Source organism: Hyperolius riggenbachi, chromosome 4, assembly GCF_040937935.1.
Source record: "Hyperolius riggenbachi isolate aHypRig1 chromosome 4, aHypRig1.pri, whole genome shotgun sequence".
Lineage (NCBI taxonomy): Eukaryota > Metazoa > Chordata > Amphibia > Anura > Hyperoliidae > Hyperolius > Hyperolius riggenbachi.
Window position 1 is genome coordinate 310828955 of NC_090649.1, and position 20393 is coordinate 310849347.

Consider the following 20393-nt stretch of genomic DNA (forward strand, 5'->3'; position numbering starts at 1 on the left):
GCGGGAGAGAAGGAAGCGGACAGCCACCAGCAAGTGGGGCAGCAGACCAGGGAAGCTGCTATCATACAGGGGTCAGGTGAGTCACGGCTCAGCCCTCCAGATGGCAAATGTGCCTGTATATATTCAGCATTTTCAGTGTGCTTGTACACAATTAGGCAATACTGGTGCTGTCTCCGTGAGTTGCCGCCCCCTTTTCCCCGGCGCCAGATTCAGACAGTAGCTAGCTGCATGACAGACAGTCTATTATGTAGTGGGCTGTGCAGAAGCTCCAACCACCCTTTCACTCCCAGGCTAGCATCTCTGGTTGTCGGCAACAGCTGCAGTTTGCCTTTCCCTCTCTGAAGCACACTAACAGGGACAAGTGACATCCTGCAGACACCAGCGGTATGCCAGGTAAACGTCCCCCTCTTCCTCCCCCCTTGTCATTTTCTCACTGACCAGCTTTGATCTCTGCTGCTCCTATCTCTGCTCCCACCAGCTGCATCCCTTCTTGTCTTGTAACCCTTCCACTGCTGATCTTAAGCTGAATACTCACCTAACTACATAGGAAGATGGCTCACAAAGACGTCCACGAGCATTCTCCAATCCATCTTCCTGCTGGCTGGTACATGCGACGATGGCACACGAACGCGAACAAGAGTTCAATAGATCTGTGTACTTTGCGCAGAAGTTGTTGAAGCTTAAAGATCTGATCCTCTGTGACAGACATTGTCGCAGCGCATCTCAAACGTTTATGTAATCGTGCAACTGCACCAATGTTGTGATACCGAAACAATCACTTGTCGCTCAAAAAAATTGCCAGTTGTCGAAAAAATAGTGTAGTGGATACGGGCCTTTAGCTTTTTACTCTATTACACAGGTCAGGGCATCCTAATCATCCTGTAGCCATGGCTACTTAAAGGGACTCAGAGCTCAGTAAAGGGCAAAAATGTATACATACCTGGGGCTTCCTCCAGGCCCCATACGCTCCAATCGATCCCACGCCGCTGTCCTCGACCTTCTGCAGCGCCGGCACTGGTTCCCCGCTCTGCCGTCAGTCGGCTCCAGTCTATGCAGGAGATGTGGGCTCTTCGCGTATCTCTCCAGCAGTTGCCGGAGAGATACGTAGAGGGCGAACTTCTCTTACGTGAGACTAGCTCAGACTCACGGAATGCAGGGACCCGGTACCGGCGCTGCAGAAAACTGAGGACAGCGGCGTGGGACCGATTGGAGCGTATGGAGCTGGAGGAAGCCCCAGGTATATATACATTTTTGCCTTTTACTGAGCTCTGCTACACTTCTTAATAACTACTTATTTATTTTATCTAGGGGCATAGTGGTTATTAAATTATCTAATCTGATGAAAAGGTGCATATAAATTATGTGCGTGTGTGAGGGGTGCTGTTGGTCGGTGGGGGGAGGGAGGGGGGGGGCGGCTGGTGATGATCGGCCTAGGGCGGCAAAAAGCACAAATCCGGCCCTGACCATTATAAGTAAAGGGAGCAACACCTGGTATAGTAAACCTGGATATAATAAAACTTCTGTTATAGTAAACCTGTTTTTTGCCCCCTGCGGTATTCTGGATCCAGCTATAGTGGAAAGTGGGCGGGTGCATAGATCATATGACAGTCAGAGACCCATGAGCTGGTGGGTGGGCTGGCAGCCACTTGTATCATGCTCAATATCTGCACACAATTGTAGGCGTGCATAAATTACCTTAAAAGCACCAGCTGGTGAGACCTAGGCTTCCTGTGTAAGCTGCTGCTGATTACTGAGGGAATTGCCATCATCTGTGACTTGCTTGTGCATGGCTGCATTGCTACAGTGGCCTCAATTCACGGGGCATTATCAAACGTTTATCAAACACTTTATCAAACGTTTGATAATTTACCTCATGGGTAAAATCTCATTTTAAATTCACTAAGGTGTTATATATTTATCAAATGTTTTACCGATAAAACGTTCAACAAATATAACACCTTAGTGAGATTTTACCCATGAGGTAAATTATCAAACGTTTGATAAAGTGTTTGATAAATGTTTGATAATGCTCCGTGAATTGAGGCCAGTATCATCCATGCTGCACAGAAATGTAGATAGAGGAGCACACTATCAGTACTGTACCTGCATTAACTGGTGAGACCTCTGCTTCCTGTGTAAGCCGTTGCATGATTTTTGCATGCATATCCCTGAAAATTGAGCACTGTGCATTTTGGTCTAGCTTAGACGCTACCTGTGGTCACTTGCTGAAGCACTGAAAAGAAAAAAATGACTCTCAATAATTGTTTGAATTAAAGATACAGTACGTTATTATACTTTATGTGCTTTAGTATGAAAATCTGGTATCTAAATTTTCATGTAGAATTTTTTTTTCTTCTATTGTATTGAATAAGTGTTATTGATTAACATTGGGCTAAGATATTCCGCAGCACAATACAAATACATAGTACATAAGTATTATTGTTATAACATAGTTCACAGTACTGTAAATAGTCTATAAAGCAACAAAGTACATACAGATAAAAGCAGCTAAAAAAAAACAAAACAGGGTAATATGTACAGTATATATATATATATATATATATATATATATATATATATATATATATATATATACTGAAGATATTTATATATATACTGTATGGATATATATATATACACACCCATATATATATATATATATATATATATATATATATATATATATATATATATATAGATAGTAGATGCAACACCAGAGCTATAATAAGACACGACAGAAGAGGGCGCTCTACTCTAATAGGATTTTATAGTTCATGACAACTACTCTAAATACAGTATATTCTGAGGCTAGTAACCTAACACTGGTGCTACCAATGCAATTGTAATAGCTCAGAAGCTACCGTATTTGGTGGTATCCACTTTGGTGTCTACCGTGAGCCTAGTTTAATACATACATAATATAATACATTCAAAAAAAGTATTGTAGGAAATTTAGTAAGCTTTTCCTTCACTCAGGAGATGTATTGTACTTTTACATATCCTGTCATAAAGCAAAGCAACTGAAAAAGTAAAATGTATTTAATGAGGGCCTCTAGAAAAAAAAGAAATTACATTTTTCTATGGAAATAAATGTGTGGTATGCTCGTCAATGGGGAGCACCCCATTTTAATTTCTTCTTCACTTGTGCTTCCCCATTAGTTTACCCCATTAATGTCTCCAGTATTATAGTACTCTGTACTGATAATGTTATTAATATAATGTTATTGCTATTAAAATACCTTGGTTTCAATGCTCACCCCCATTATATTTCTATCATTATCCTGCTTCCCCTTTACTGTACGCCAATAATAGTGCTCTCCCTAAATAAGATCGGACATGTTGGAAAAATCTTTATATTCGATCTAACAAAATGTTCGAACAAAATTATTTCATAAGAAAAAAAAATAAAAATTGTACCATGTATGGGCACTAAAAGCATATCCAACAGGGGCTTGTCAGATACGTTGTTAGGGCCGCACTCCTAACTTCATACAAGCCCAACCGTACTGCACATGCGCAACTACGCTCCGTGCATGCCCAGTAAAACAACAGGGTGGAAGAACAGGCATAAAGAAGAAGAGGGCAGCAGCGGTGGGGTCAAGGAGGATCTGGAAGGCCTCTGCCAATGCTAGCTTCTTGCCAGTGTGACCACTTTTCAAAGTGGCATGCTATGTTCATTGCATAATCTTGCTCCTTACCGTAGCGTACTATGGGCCAGATTTATCAAAGCATTACTTACAATTTGTTCTTCTTAAACAGTTCTAACCAGCAGGAAGACATGTTCTGCATGATAATAAGAACATTCCTAAAATCTACTTAATAGCGGCAGTTTAGTGTGAATTTCTAAAACTGCACTACAGTTAAGAAAAGTTCAAATCCATTCCTAAACTGCAGCAGATTAACCACTTGATGACCCAGCCTTTACCCCCCCTTAAGGACCAGCGCTGTTTTCGCTGATCTGTGCTGGGTGGGCTCTACAGCCCCCAGCACAGATCAAACACCAGGCAGAGCGACCAGATCGCCCCCCTTTTTTCCCCACTAGGGGGATGATGTGCTGGGGGGGTCTGATCGCTCCTGCCTGTGTGTGGCTGGCGGGGGGGGGGGGCACCTCAAAGCCCCCTCCACCGCAGGATACCCCCTCTCCCTCTCCTCCCTCCCTTCCCCGGAGATCGGAGGCTGCACATGAGCGGATCTGTCCTGTGCAGCCTTTAACAGGCTCCTGCCTGTCATGTGACAGCGATCCCCGGCCGCTGATTGGCCGGGGATCGCTGATCTGGTACAACGCTGCTACTGTTAGCAGCGTTGTACAAATGTAAACAAAGCGGATTATTTCCGCTTGTGTTTACATTTAGCCTGCGAGCCTGCGAACGGCGGCCCGCAGGCTATTCACGGAGCCCCCCGCCGTGAATTGACAGGAAGCAGCCGCTCGCGCGAGCGGCTGCTTCCTGATCAGTTAGCTTGCAGCCGGCAACGCAGATCTGCGTCGCTGGTCCTGCAGCTGCCACTTTGCCGACGCGAGTTATGAGTGCGCGGTCGGCAAGTGGTTAGGAAGTGCTTATTAGCACTTCTTCACAGCTTGTGCAGTGCAGGCTAGACATGAGTTGTGAAGTGCTCCTCCCCCTGATGCCAGGTGTCCTGTGAAGCTGTTCTGTGCTTAACCCTGTGCTAGGCATTGATCCACTGTTTCAGTTCTAATACAGTGTATATTTATATTATATACTTATTTACATTACATATTGTCAGTTAACCTAAAATAGCTACCATAAATAATATATTTACACTATTATAACTTCTCTTTTCTGTATCAATACAGCAGATGTATTGGTTCCGACAGTAACAGCAATTTCCCTCACATACTGCACTGTCTGAGAAACCTTCCTAACTCCTCTTATTGTAGAACAGTTTAAGAAGGAATCTGCACTATCTAGTGGGTTCTTAAAGTGTACCACAGACCATACAAAATAAAAGTTTTATACATACCTTCCTCCACTCCTATGCGCACAGATCACTCCCACACTGCCATACTCAGCCTTCTGTATCGCCGGTACCCGGTCCCATAACTTCGTCCAGTCGCGGCCAGTCTGCGCAAGAGAAGTGCGCTCTCTATGTATCTCTCCGACAGCCGAAGTTGCGGGATCCGTTACTGGAGATACAGAAGACTGAGGATGGTGGCGTGGAAGCGATCCATGCGCATGGGGCTGAAGGAAGCCCCAGGTATGTATAAATGTTTTATTTTGTATGATCTCTGGTTTCCTTTAAAGTGTAACTGTTGGACATAAAATCAAAATTCAACTCTTTATTTTTATCTGGTAAACAAGTAATAAGGATGCTAACCAGGCAATCCAAAAGTTAAAAATCACTATTACTTTTCTTGTTGATAAATGATCGTTCCCCAGTTTTCCTGACTCTTATTTGGTACACTGCCACACAAAGGAAGTTGCAGGGCATGCTGGGTTGTCTTTTTTGCTTCTTTACTTTCCTCTCAGACTTCCCTAATGCAGCCTGATTGGCTGAAGCCTCTTTCCCCCGTTTTCCACTGCCACGCCTCTGTTCCTCTCTGATTGGCCAATATTTCTCATTCTGAGACAATGCACTTTCTATTGCAGAGCTGGGTGAGAGTGCCTGAAAGCTGGGAGGAGGGCGGGCAACGCATAAAAAAAATCAGGCGAAGGAGAGTAAGGGAGGAAATGACATCCGTATTGGCTTCAAGATAGACACAGTTAAAATGTACAATCCAAAGAAGGATTTTCTCTTTTTTTTACTATAGAAAAATCACTAAAATCAAAACTTGGACAGTGCAATACATGTTGTGTAAGTACAGCAAGTATTTATCTACTTATGTATGTGGGTTTTTTTTCTGAGATAGTATGCCTGACAGCTCCTCTTTAAAATGTCTGAGACAGTTCTGCACAGATTTCTAAAAACCTACCGATATTTTGTCTCAGACACTCTTGATAAATGTCCCCTTATGTTTTCTCTGATCACCCACATACATTTTTTGTTAATGGTACTCCACCTATTCTTTTACTGTGCCGCACTTTAAGAAAAAGAGCAGTTAGAGAACTTTATAGAACACCACCCTTTTCACCTTTTCTACTGCAACAAATATAGGACCTTCCTAATAACGATAAAAATAAATAAATAAATACTATTAATGGTGTTATGGGTGGTATTGGTATACTCAGGGGCGTAACTACTGCCCCTGCAAGAGATGCGGGGCAGGGGGGCACAAGGGGAGAGGGGGGCCCGCGGCTCTGGGGCCCACCACCCACCCACAAGCATTAACAAGCATAGTAACGAGTAGGACACAAATTGCGAGCAGGCTGTTGCTGTCGGGTGCGGTGTCGAGCACTAGGACCTGGAGGCATACTTCTCTTGAACCTCTGGGTGCTTGGTTATCAACCACCCTCCCTGCCCCTTCAAGCAGGCAGGATGGACTCGCATGGCGAGGTAAGCCCTTGAGGGCTGCTAAGAGTTACGAGTTAAAGAACTTCTGTGTCTTCTTCTTTCTTCTGCCGCTCTCCTACAGACAGGGTGATAAATGGTAGAAAATGTCATGTCTACCGCTGCCAGGCTGTGTCTGTGTGTATGTAGTCAGTGGCTGTGTGTGTGTATATGTATGTAGTGTGTGTGTGTGTGTCTCTGTGTGCGGCTGTGTATGTAGTGTGTGGCTGTGTGTGTAGTGTGTGGCTGTGTGTTTTGTATATGTATGTAGTGTCTGTGTGTGGCTGTGTATGTAGTGTGTGGCTGTGTGTTTTGTATATGTATGTAGTGTCTGTGTGTGGCTGTGTATGTAGTGTGTGGCTGTGTATGTAGTGTATGGCTGCGTGTGTCTCTGTGTGTGTCTGTGTATGTAGTGTGTGTCTGTGTGTGTCGCTGTGTGTCGCTGTGTATGTAGTGTGTGGCTGTGTATGTAGTGTGTGGCTGTGTGTGTGTCTGTCTGTGTCTGTGTGTACAGTATGTATGTATGTATGTATGTATGTAGTGTGGCTGTGTTTGTGTATATGTATGTAGTGTGTGTATGTACGTACGTGCGTGCGTGGTCCTGCTGTCTGCCGAATTGCTGTTTTGTGGGGGTGCCTCAGTCTGCCTGATTTCTTTTTTTGTGGTTGGGGGTGCCTGGGTTAGGTGTCGGGGGGGGGGGGGGGGGTCATTTTATTTGTGGTGTTTTGCCTGAGGGTGGGGGTGGGGGGCAGATGGGTTTGATGGGGCCCCATCCAAAGTTTTGCAGGGGGGGCCAGAGGTTTTTAGTTACGCCCCTGGTATACTGTAGTTCTACAAAAACATTCCAGGTTTTGGCCAGACTTACATTTTAAACATGGGCAATATTACACTCTTAGGCCTAAGACCCGCTAGCAGCACTTTTCTAAGCACTTGTGATTTGAAAAGCTCTTTCTACTGTAATGTTATCTGTGTGATCTCAACTGAGGGATGTGATTTTTTTAAATCCCCCATAACATTACATTAACTGTTAACAAGAGCTTTATAAATCACTGTCACTGAGAAAATCGCTGTTAGTGGGCCAGGCCTTTTTGTAAACAGTGATGCCTGCAGCAAAATAATACAAATTTAGGTTTTTGTTTATAACAAAAATGTGATTGCTGCATCCTATCACTAGCTACATAGAAGATATGAATCTACACAGTATCTATATATTTAATATGCTAAAAAAATGCTGAATTTGGCTGCCTGCAGAGACTCTGACTCTAAAGATTTTAAAAGCTCCTGCTAATGCAATGCTATGGGGATTTTTACAAAATCACATTGTTCCCATAGGATGACATTAGCAGGAGCTTTTAAAATCAGAAAGCGCTCAGGAAAGCTCTTCTGGTGTGCATCAGTCCTAAGTACTTTATATGGTGCAAATCTTGCATCCATTCTTAATACAAAGGTTCCATCTTGTGGTCAATCTTGTTATTGCAACTAATGAGGTCACAGTGGAAGAACAAAATTCAGACATGCAGGAAACTCTCAGTTATCCAGTAGTCAGCTAACTAGAATTCTCCAGCAACCATATAAAAAATCCTAGCCTTACAGGATATTTTTACACTTTACACATACACACTTTATACAGTAATAAACTTGTGTTACATTAACCACTTACATTAACTTGTGTTACATTTACCCTTCTGTACCAGAGCAATTTTCACCTTCCAGCGGTCCTTCCGTTCATTCGCCAAATATTTTATCATTACTAATCACAACAAAACAATCTATACCTTGTTGTTTTGCCACCAATTAGGCTCTATTTAGGTGGTACATTTTGCTAAGAATTACTTTAACCCCTTGCCGTTCCAATTCTGATGGCAAGGGGGCGGCACAGCACTTTTTTTTTTTAATCATGTAGCAAGCCCAGGGCTCGCTACATGATAGCCGCTGACAAGCGGCATCCCACCATCCACTCCGATTGCCTCCGGCGATCAGAGTAAGCAGGAAATCCCGTTCAGAACGGGATTTCCTGCAGGGCTTCTCCGTCGCCATGGCGACGGGGCGGGATGACGTCACCGACGTCATGGACGTCGGGACGTCAGAGGGAATCCCGATCCACCCCTAAGCGCTGCCTGGCAATGATTGGCCAGGCTGCGCAAGGGGTCTGGAGGGGGCGGCGCTGCAGGTAGCGTTGGCGATCGGGATATGCACGCAGCTAGCAAAGTGCTAGCTGCGTGCAGTAAAAAAAAATTGAAAATCGGCCCAGCGGGGCCGGAGAAATCCTTCTGCGCAGGTTACCCCGACCTGAGCTCGGGATAACCGGCAAGAAGGTTATATTAAAAAAAAAGAAACAACATAATTATTTATCAGTTTTCAGCCGTTATAGTTTTAAAATAATACATGCTACCATAATTAAAACCCACACATTTTATTTCCCTATTTGTACTGGTTATTGCAATGTTTAAAATATCCCTAGTACGATGTATGGCGCCAAAATTTTATTTTAAAAAAAGATGCATTTTTTCAGTTTTGCATCCATCACTAATTACAAGCCTGTATTTTCAAAATTAACAGCAATATACCCTTCTGACATGTTCAGCTCCTAAAGTAACTATGTATGTACTTTTATTTGTGTAACTATGGGAGAGTGAGGGCGGTAAGGAGTTAATATTAATGTAATGTATGTGTATTTTTTATTTTTTTTTAAATGTATGTAGGTGTAATTTTACTATTTGGCCAACCCTCTAACAGGCGGCATTGAGTACCAACGTGGGAGCGATCGTGGAAATAGACGCATATCTACTCTCCTGGGCAGGCATAGATATACTGCCATGAATGGAATAAGTGGTTACGTTTGTCTTTTGTGTCTTCATTTGTTTTTATTACTGGATTTAAACATTAATACAGAGTGTATGGTAAATATACAGTACTGCATAAGCTAGGCCTATTTTTATCACTGACTCTCAAGCAAACAGAAACTACATTTGTACAGGATCAGCTGATCCCCATTGTTGCCAGATAACAGGAGTTTTACTGTATTATTGATATACTATATATAGCGCCATCATTTTCCATGGTACTGTACAGAGTAGGAAAACAAGCATAGGAACATAAAAATACAGACATTGATATACCGAAATACGTAATATAGAAGTGATAGACATGACAGTTAGGCCCCTTGTCCATAAGAGGCTGAAAGCTGTAACGATCTGCTGGTGTGTGTGGGCACTAGCAGACAGACAATTAACAGACTTTCCCTGAGAGGGTAAAGTCTTACAGGCAGTAACAGTGGAAGGCAGTACAAACACTGAATACAGATATAAGAATGGTCAGACAAATCGAGTCGGCAACAGATCAGATTGGTGAGGTACAAAATCGGTAGGCAATATCTTAGTGTGTTATCAGCCAGAGGTCGGCAACAGGTCAGATTGGCAAAGGTACAAAATTGGCAGGCAAAGAGAGGTCAGAAAAACAGGCAGAAGTCAAACACAGGTATAATAAATAGAGTTGGGCCGAACCTCCGATTTTAGGTTCGCGAACCGGGTTCGCGAACTTCCGCGGAAGGTTCGGTTCGCGTTAAAGTTCGCGAACCGCAATAGACTTCAATGGGGATGCGAACTTTGAAAAAAAAAAATAATTATGCTGGCCACAAAAGTGATGGAAAAGATGTTTCAAGGGGTCTAACACCTGGAGGGGGGCATGGCGGAGTGGGATACACGCCAAAAGTCCCCGGGAAAAATCTGGATTTGACGAAAAGCAGCGTTTTAAGGGCAGAAATCACATTGAATGCTAAATGACAGGCCTAAAGTGCTTTAAAACATCTTGCATGTGTATACATCAATCAGGTAGTGTAATTAAGGTACTGCTTCACACTGACACACCAAACTCCACTGAACAGAACAGGTATGCAGTGGCGGGTTCACTAAACAGGTATACAGTGGCGGGTCCACTGAACAGAACAGGTATGCAGTGGCGGGTTCACTGAACAGGTATGCAGTGGTGGGTTCACAGAACAGGTATGCAGTGGTGGGTTCACAGAACAGGTATGCAGTGGCAGCAGGATCACTGAACAGGTATGCAGTGGTGGGTGGGTTCACAGAACAGGTATGCAGTGGTGGGTTCACAGAACAGGTATGCAGTGGCAGGATCACTGAACAGGTATGCAGTGGTGGTGGGTGGGTTCACAGAACAAGTATGCAGTGGCAGGATCACTGAACAGGTATGCAGTGGTGGGTGGGTTCACAGAACAGGTATGCAGTGGTGGGTGGGTTCACAGAACAGGTATGCAGTGGTGGGTTCACAGAACAGGTATGCAGTGGCAGGATCACTGAACAGGTATGCAGTGGTGGTGGGTGGGTTCACAGAACAAGTATGCACTGGCAGGATCACTGAACAGGTATGCAGTGGTGGGTGGGTTCACAGAACAGGTATGCAGTGGCAGCAGGATCACTGAACAGGTATGCAGTGGTGGGTGGGTTCACAGAACAGGTATGCAGTGGCAGCAGGATCACTGAACAGGTATGCAGTGGCAGGATCACTGAACAGGTATGCAGTGGTGGTGGGTGGGTTCACAGAACAGGTATGCAGTGGCAGGATCACTGAACAGGTATGCAGTGGTGGTGGGTGGGTTCACAGAACAGGTATGCAGTGGCAGGATCACTGAACAGGTATGCAGTGGCAGGATCACAGTACAGGTATGCAGTGGGCTGAGGGCTCACTGAACAGAACAGGTATGCAGCCAGGAAGAAGTTAAGCCTAACTAATCTTTCCCTATATGAGAGACTGCAGCAGCTCGCCCTACTCTCACTAATGCAGGCACACGAGTGGCCGTAATGGCCACCGCTGCCTGCCTTATATAAGGGGGGTGGGGCTCCAGGGGCTAGTGTAGCCTAATTGGCTACACTGGGCCTGCTGACTGTGATGTAGAGGGTCAAAGTTGACCCTCAGGTGCATTATGGGGCGAACCGAACTTCTTCCGCAAAACGTTCGCGTGCGGTACCCGCACGCGAACCACCTAAGTTCGCGCGAACCACGTTCGCCGGCGAACCGTTCGGCCCAACTCTAATAATAAATATGTAATAAGCTGAGCTAGTATGGAATCCCCGGGGTCCTGCTGGTTCAAGCCACACACGGAACTGACTAAGGTCTGAAGCCTTCACTGCGAAGTGTTAGCTAGAGCAGACAGTGAGCAAGTGTCAGAACAGCGCTTAAGAAGCCCGGGTAAGCAGGAGACCACGTTGCTAGTGGCTGGAAAGTGTAATGGTTAAGGGCTCTGCCTCTGACATGGAAGACCAGGGTTCGAATCTCGGCTCTGCCTGTTCAGTAAGCCAGCACCTATTCAGCAGGAGACCTTAGGCAAGTCTCCCTAACACTGCTACTGCCTATAGAGAGTGTCCTAGTGGCTGCAGCTCTGGCGCTTTGAGTCCGCCAGGAGAAAAGCGCTATATAAGTGTTTGTCTTTTGCTAGGCCAATCAGGAACCGAAGGTGGAACCATGCGTGTCAGCTGACAGGTGATCAGCTGACACATTTCCTTATAGCATAAGAGGAGCGACGCTGCCAGTTCATGCGTCTACCCTCACTTACAATCTGAGTATCATGCGGCTGGGACTCCGCATGAACGCTGCTGACACCATCTCTGTCAATGCGGCCAGCCACAGCGGAAGTCCCAGATGTGCTGCCAGCGGAGGCAGCAGAACCTGACATGGTAAGCACAGGATTACTGACAAAAGCAATAAATTCACCATCTTTCAGCTGTTTCTGTGCACCAACTGGTCATTTGCTAGTGCACAGCATTGGAGAGGTGGCCTATGGAGTTACATCTGAGCATGGCTGTAGTCAGATATAACTCCATAGGCCATAGCATGGTCAGATGTAACTCCATAGCAGCGATTCAGTCTCAACAGGTTCCATGGAGGAATAGCAGGAACAGCAGGTACAGCAGGTACTCTTCATGCAAGAAAAGTGGGCAAAACACAGAAGAATGCACAATGCTGGTGGGCTCCAAATTCCCTGAGGAATACCAGCCTGCTTGGGGAGCAAGGGGTTAACAGTGCCTAGGAGGGGTGACCCCACACCGTCCATTTGTTTAAGTTGACAAATCTGACTCTTCGGGGGTTTAAAAAATGTATTTTTTTCCTGCCAAAATATTAGGATTGATTTTCTGAAAAACTTTTTACAAAATTATATGAGATGTACAAAGCATACATAGCAAATGGTGTCAGTATGATGTTTGTGGGTTTCACACTTTACTCGGTGCCATTGATTCTATTGCAAATACATGGAATTCTATTGGGTTTGGAATTGAAGGACCCTGATCATCCCTAAATTCTACAGTATATTATAATTAGAAATTAATAATATACAGTATTGGGGTGAAACCCACCGAGGCATTTATACCAGGCATATATACACAACATAGAATCTATAAATATTGACAGCTTTCAAGATTCAGGCCTGGTGCACACCAAACAACGCTAGCAGATCCGCAAAATGCTAGCAGATATTTAAACACTTTTTCTTCTTTTTCTGTAGCGTTTCAGCTAGCATTTTGCGGTTTTGTGAAGCGTTTTTGGTGTAGTAGATTTCATATATTGTTACAGTAAAGCTGTTACTGACAGCTACTGTAACAAAAAACGCCTGGAAAACCTCTCTGAAGTGCCGTTTTTCAGAGCGGTTTGCGTTTTTCCTATACTTAACATTGAGGCAGAAACGCATCCGCAATCCAAAATGTGCCTCACCCTGGGAGTATGCGTTTCTGCAAAACGCTTCCCGCTCTGGTGTGAACCACCCCATTGAGATACATTGACCAAGCGTATCCGCAGCCGCAAGCGGCTGCAGAAACGCTAAAAAAGCCGCTCGGTGTGCACCAGCCCTAACACTGATTAACATCCACAGCTACATTTAACCCAATGTGTTTCATGGACCAACACCCAGTTCTTCATAAGTTGGGTTTTATATCTGAGGCCATAAAATCTATTGCAAAAGATTCTTTAATCCCATAAAAATCCCATAAAAAATAAATCAATAAAGAGCATTCAAATACACCATTAAAAATTAGGAATAAAAAGAAGTATGAAATCACTAGAGGGCCAGAAAACAAAAAAAGACATATCCAGTGTTATTTAAGATTTTGTCAGTAAGCATGCCTAGTAGTACTTAAAAAAGCAACCCGACTACCTATCCATAAGATACACAATAACAAGATACAATAATAAAGCACTGCACAGCAATATTTAATAGATCCAAAAATGATATATATGAGTACTTGCAATGGAGCCCAAGGAAGTTCATTTGGAGGTCCAACACCAGTATTCCCATAAAATAACCATATACTCAGGGCTGGGCCGAGGCATAGGCTGGAGAGGCTGCAGCCTCAGGGCGCAGTGTAGGAGGGGGCGCAGAATTCATTCGGCTGTCATTCCTAACTGTGTTTGAAGCAGAAAGAAATAAGAAAAGGGGATACATGGCAGTGACTGCAAGCCAGATAACTAGATATTAAGGTGTTGGGGAGGTTGTGGGCCCTGTGGCGTCTCTTAGTCTAATAGCAATCAGTGTGTGACGGCTGGAGTGGGAGGGATGGAGGGGCGCACTTTGGTGTCTCAGCCTTGGGTGCTGGAGGACCTTGTCCCGGCTCTGCATATACTACAGTACCTATAAAAGATCATAATAAAGGCATTTTAAAACAACATAAAGATGAGGCACACTTTTATTAATAATTACATTGATATGGGCTACAATTGTTAGCATCCACAGAACCAAAATGTAAAAATGTAGTTGTACATGCAAGTGTATCATATAAACAAAAAATATTCATACAGCAATCACTATAAGTGTGCTAACATGACCATATACAGTATGTGTGGAGAAGGCATCACACACATTTATCCCTGATACTCAATTCACTGACATACCGTATATATGGCTCAAGCCTTGGGTTATAAATATTTTTCTAAAATTAATGCAGGCCATACATCGATTTTTTTGTCAATTGATCAGTAGATTTGATTCTTTTATTGAATCAGAAAGAATTGAATAAAGTGATTTAGGAAGCAAAATCCCATAGATCGGTCCGGGCAGTAAATTTACATTGATTGTACATGAATTGAAAGCCTCTTGATGAGTTTTGATTAGGATATTCGAAGGTTGTTAGTAGAGCTATTCTTTATTTGAATTATTGATACTACATAACATAAGTAATTTTACTCTGGGAAACCATATACTATACTTGTTATAAATGTGTGAGCAATTGTATTTTGAATTGTACAGTTTTTCATGATGTAAACAGAAAATGTATTAACAACACCTGGTGCACCAGAAAAGTATAAAGAAAAAGAGCAAAACACATTCATTTTTATTAGCAAAAAAAAGTCTGAGGCCATACAACAAAAAAAATACATGAAAATCCCAAGCAAATATAAAAAAAGATTTCTTGGTCATAAAGTAAGACTGCTGCTAAATGATAATATTAGATTAGATTAGATAAGGGCTGGCAAGAGAGGCTCCAGCCTCTGGGCACAGTGTAGGAGGGGGCGAACAACTCACTCAGTTATTATTCCCCTATTGTGTTTGAAGCAGATAGAAATAAGAAAAGGGGATACATGGCAGTGACTGCAAGCCAGATAACTAGAGATTAAGGTGTTGGGGGCCCTGGGGCGCATCTTAGTCTAATAGCAATTAGTGTGTGATGGCTGTTGTGGGAGGGATGGAGGGGCGCACTTTGGTGTCTCTGCCTTGGGTGCTGGAGGACCTTGTCCCGTCTCTGGATTAGATGCTAAATATCAGAACAGAGGCACCAGAACAGGATAAAATATAAAAAATCTGTTGAAAAAGGAAGGTAGTGGTGGACTTACCTCTTAGATGACTTGATTTTGTCAGATTCAAGTAAAATTTTTCTTTACTGAATACTCCACAGTGCAACGCATTTCACGGATATAACATGCTTCATCAGGCTGAATAAAGAATAACTGCATAACTGCCAAGAGTCCTAGTGAAGCCAAGCACTTAATGGCAGTGAGCCCAAAGTGGCACTTGGCTTCAATAGAGCTCTTTGTAGTTTCTCGCATCTGACAAAATCGAGTCATCTATGGGGTAGAGATGGCCAGAACCTCCGATTTTCGGTTTGCGGACCGCGTTCGGGCCATCTCTACCCCATGTTCAATGGGGAGGCTAACTTTGAAAACTAGAAACATTTATGCTGACCACAAAAGTGGTGGAAAAGATGTTTCAAGGGGTCTAACGTCCGAGTTTTTGCATGGATGAGTGGGATACATGCCAAAACTCCCCGGAAAAAATCTGGATTTGAACGCACAGCAGCGTTTTAAGGGCAGAAATCACATTACATGCTAAATTGGAGGCCTAAAGTGCTTTAAAACATCTTGCATGTGTATGCATCAATCAGGTAGTGTAATTAGTGTACGACCTTTTCTTGGGTCAGGTGTGCCCCCCAACCCCAACACACTCATATAGCCGTCGGTCATTGCTTCATTGTGATACGCAAGACCCTTCACCGCGGCAAGGTAACAATCACTAAGGGGAATTGACACATGTACGTGCCTTTTGTTATGTTGTTACAGCTGCAGTGCACCCAGAAAAATTAGGCAGGCATGTACACGCACCAGAAAAACTATTAAAATTCAGAAATCCGCCTGGAATCCTGGTGGACCCTGTTGGTGGTGGCGGAGAAGGCAGTCAAGCGGCCTGCAGGCAGAGATGCTGTGTGTGGGTACTGACTTAGTCTTCGGGCAGCCTGAGCGTGCTTTGCAGACCAGGCATCCGTGGTCAGATGGACCCTTGACCCAAAGCTGTGTGCCAGATATGTCACCACTTGCCTTTCAACATCACGGTACAGTTTAGGTATCGCCTTTTTTGAGAAATAATTGCGGCCTGGTATCTTCTACTGCAGTGTGTGGCTTTGCTTTTGTGTGCTGCTTTTCCTCAGGTGGTCATCCCATTGCAGTTTGTGCTTTGTAATCATGTGCCTTCGTAAGGTAGTTGTCCCTTCGCGGGTCTTGGTCTTTCCCTGGCTCAATTTTCGGTGGCAGAGAGTACAGATGGCATTGCTCTCATCTGAGGCAGACACACAATAAAATGTCCACACTGCTGAGCCCTGGGGTGATGGCACTTTGCTGGTGGCGACCGACTGAGTGTTAAGTGGGGTGCCAGAATCAGAGCAGGAGGAGGAAGATATGTCACGCTTCTGTGCGGAAGCTGAGAAAGATGAGGTGTTCTGTGTTAAATAGTCAACTACGTCCTGACAATATTGGGGGTTGATGGCACGTGCCTTCTTCTGAACACTGTACTTTGGTCAAGGGCCGCACGAAATCACGACAGCGCGACCGCGAACAGACCTGCCAGGTGCCCTGCCTCTGGTTCTGCCTTTTGTTTTGTCCATATTGGGGGGGATGAAGTGAAAGGTATGCACTGACTTGACTAATACAATGCACGGTTACACAGGTGCAGTGAACAGGTATGCACGGACTGGTATATAAAACAGCATGCAGTCACACAGGTGCAGTGAACAGGTAAGCAGTGACTGCTGGTACAACAATGTGTGGTTACACAGGTGCAGTGAACAGGTTGCAGTGACTGGTATTACAAATGTGCAGCTGTCACACACACAGGTACCGTGAACAGGTGCAACGACTGGTGGTGGTATATAAAACTGCGTGCGCTCACGTAGGTAGGTAGGTGCACTGAACAGTGAACAGGTGCAGTGATTGGGATTACAAATGTGCAGCTGCCTGTCACACACACAGGTAGTCACTCACTGAATGTGCTGGGCCTGGCAGTGGCACAGTAAGAATTACCACCAAGGGGCCAATGGCCAGCTGCGACTGACTGACAGGGCTGTATATAATGCAAGTGGGCCACAAAAAAAAAAAAAAAGAACAAGAACAAGATTAGCTCTCAAAAGAGCTGTTGAGGGGTGCTTTTTTAGCAATAAGAATAAGCAAGGAGCAAGCTAACAAGCCTACAAGAGCCTAACTAAGCTTTCCCTATAGCTCTCTCTGCAGCAGCTCTCCCTTCTCTAATTACTGCAGGCACACGAGTGAGTCCAATGCCTGATGCTGCCTGCCTTTTATAAGGGGGGGGGGGGGCTCCAGGAGTGAGTGTAGCCTGATTGGCTACAATGTGCCTGCTGATTGTGATGTAGAGGGTCAAAGTTGACCCTAATGATGCACTATGGGGGCGAATTGAACTTCCGGAAAAGTTTGCGGTTCTCCGCGATCGTGAAGCCCGGAAGTTCGGGCCATCTCTACTATGTGGAGGTGAGTCCACCACAACCTCCCTTTTTAAACTGTTTTTAGTATAATTTCATCCTGTTCTGATGCCTCTGTTCTTATTTTATCATCACATTTTGTCCTCCCTTGGTAGAGGGGTGTTGCCCCAACTTTTTCTTCTGCTCTACAATGAGCGACTTCTTAACCTGAGTGGGGTCAGGTCTATGCTTCCCACCTGCCTATACAGTGGTTTCCTAAAGGGGCCTATACACTAATTGATTTCAGCCATCGATCGATTCTGTAGTATCGATTGATCAATCAGAAATCGATTCTTTCAAATCTATCGATCGATTTGCAGCCGATTTTGATCTATTTCGATGGATTTGATCTATCTGACAGGATAGAAAATCTAGGTCGATTTGCTGCTGGTAGCAGATCCATGGCCCATAGAGTTGCATTGAATCTAATGGTCCAATAATGCCTTTAGATAGATTTTCAATAGATTTAATTCTGAAATCTATTGGTAATCTGTTCCTAGTGTGTGGCACACATCAGATAGATTCCTGTCAGATTCGACTTGACAGGCATCTGACAGAAATCTATCTAATGGTTGAATCTGCTGCAAATCTATAAGTGTTTGGCCACCTTTAGAGGTAACCTTCCTGTGAGTATCATTGTATGCAAACCACCTTGTTTACTTTATCTTAACATACTACACTATTGTGGGCTCTCAATTTTCCTTTTTGTCTTTCCACAAAAACACTTCAGAGTTCTTTTCCACTGCAAATCTCAATCACGCTGCAATTCTGATGGCAATTTGTTTTCCTGCTTGTTGAATTTTTCATGCAATCATTACGTGTGGCGTGATTGCGATTCTTGCACAGTACAAGGATTTTCATGTGCTCACATAGGGTGTATCTGAGCGCAATCACACAACCACTGGAGCAGGCAGTGCAATTGTACTTTGGTAAAAATTGCAACACCTGCAATTGGTGCAGTGGAAAAGGGACAGGGCAATTACAATGTTACTCATGTGCCCCTGCGATTTATTAAATGTCAGGAAACTGTGTACGATCCCATTTTCGGATCGTAATGCGCCTAGTGGAAAAGGGCTCTAACTATTAACGTTAAATGCAATTCTTGGCAATGTGCAAAAAAAAATCCAGTAAACTAAACATAAACTGATCTGAGAAAACAGACAGTGTTCAGCGGTTAGAAATTCCCTTCATAACTAGAGTGTTTTTTCCCTGTTATATTATTTTAAAAATACTATGCAGAACTTAATATACTTCCTCATTCCATTATGCTAAATGCCATTTCTTTCTATATTATTTTTATATTGCTCCCGTTTCTTAGACTTTTATCTCTGTATATACGATGCTGCAGTTATTAAAATGGGCCTTTGTAAGCTGTACACAGCTCACTTTACCTAATGCAGCCTGTTGCTGAATGCTGATACTTCGGCATACTAGAGGACTTTGTTCCATTACTACATAGGGAACACAATAAGCATAGATATAACCACAGGAAATAAAATAGCCAATATATTTTGATAAACAACAATGGGCAGGAAATCCTGGAAAAAAAAAACATAGGGACACTGGGAGCCCAAATGGTGTAGCACGTTCAAAAATGGAGGAGAAATGTCAGATTTAGGGCTGGTTCAGACGGACGTTTGGAGGCGTTGCGTTTGCTGGCGTCGCGTTCAGCAGCGTTCGCGTGCGTTTGGATGCGGTCGCGTTTTTTCTTCCCCTAGGGGGACATTAGCCGTCGCGGTTAACCTCCCCTGGAAGCTACATGTAGCTTCCAGGGGCTCCTTGAACGCCAGAGAAAATCGGGACCCAAACGCCGCGTTTGTGTAAACGCGCTTGAAAGCTTGGTACAAACGCTCCCATTCACTTGAATGGGAGCGTTTAACACCAAGCCCTGAACGCTGGCTGTAAACGCTCTGCAAACGTCCGTCTGAACCAGCCCTTAATGAGTTAATATTCACAAAGGTGGGTTGCAAGAAGAGCAACCATCAACTGCGCCTTAGGAGGATACCGCCTCCAAACGGGTACAAGTCGCGGCCTGTACTGGTCGCACTCTGCATAAAAGGACCTGGAGCCCAGGGGTCCGGGAAGGACTCCCCTCAAAGAGGGGCATGGTAGGAACAACACACGGTGGAGAGGCGCCCAAGAATTATAAAATCAAGTTTTAAAAACAACTTGAGGTGCCTTACCTCAGACAAGAAATCACTTACGGTACAGTAAGAAATGAATTTATTAAGCACAAGTCTTGTGATTAATAAATACATTTCTTACTGTACCGTAAGTGATTTCTTGTCTGAGGTAGGCCACCTCAAGTTGGTTTTAAAACTTAATTTTATAAGTCTTGGGCGCCTCACCACCGTGTGTTGTAGTTTATTTTGATGCAAAACATGAAATCTATAGAAGATATCCATACTGATATGCATTCCTGAAGTTCAAGTTAAATGGTTCCCTACACGACAGTCACCATATTGCATTTGTGTCTTGCTTTCATAAGAAAGAACATAGACTTGATTTTCCAGAATTTCAAAACCAGGCAGAACAATGAAGTGCTACTGCTAGGCTATGTGCTATCTTTGTTTCTTATTTTGTTATGCTTGCAATATGACTCTGATTCAGACAATTATGTGTACATAACTATATCCTGTCTCATTTGAAAAGACACCCTGTACCAAGATTGCTAAAGATAACTTCCTGGATGGAAAAAAAGTTCAT

General features: G+C 43.9%; 1 long non-coding RNA gene across 2 annotated transcripts in view; it reads right to left on the reverse strand.

The window, feature by feature from the left end:
• Positions 1–2132: 2132 nt before the first annotated feature.
• LOC137503927 (uncharacterized) overlaps positions 2133–20393 on the reverse strand; it is an 83533-nt gene continuing 65272 nt past the window's right edge. For both annotated transcript variants that reach the window (XR_011019380.1, XR_011019381.1), the window contains exon 4: positions 2133–2233. This is a non-coding gene — a long non-coding RNA (uncharacterized lncRNA). The remainder of the gene's footprint in view (positions 2234–20393) is intronic.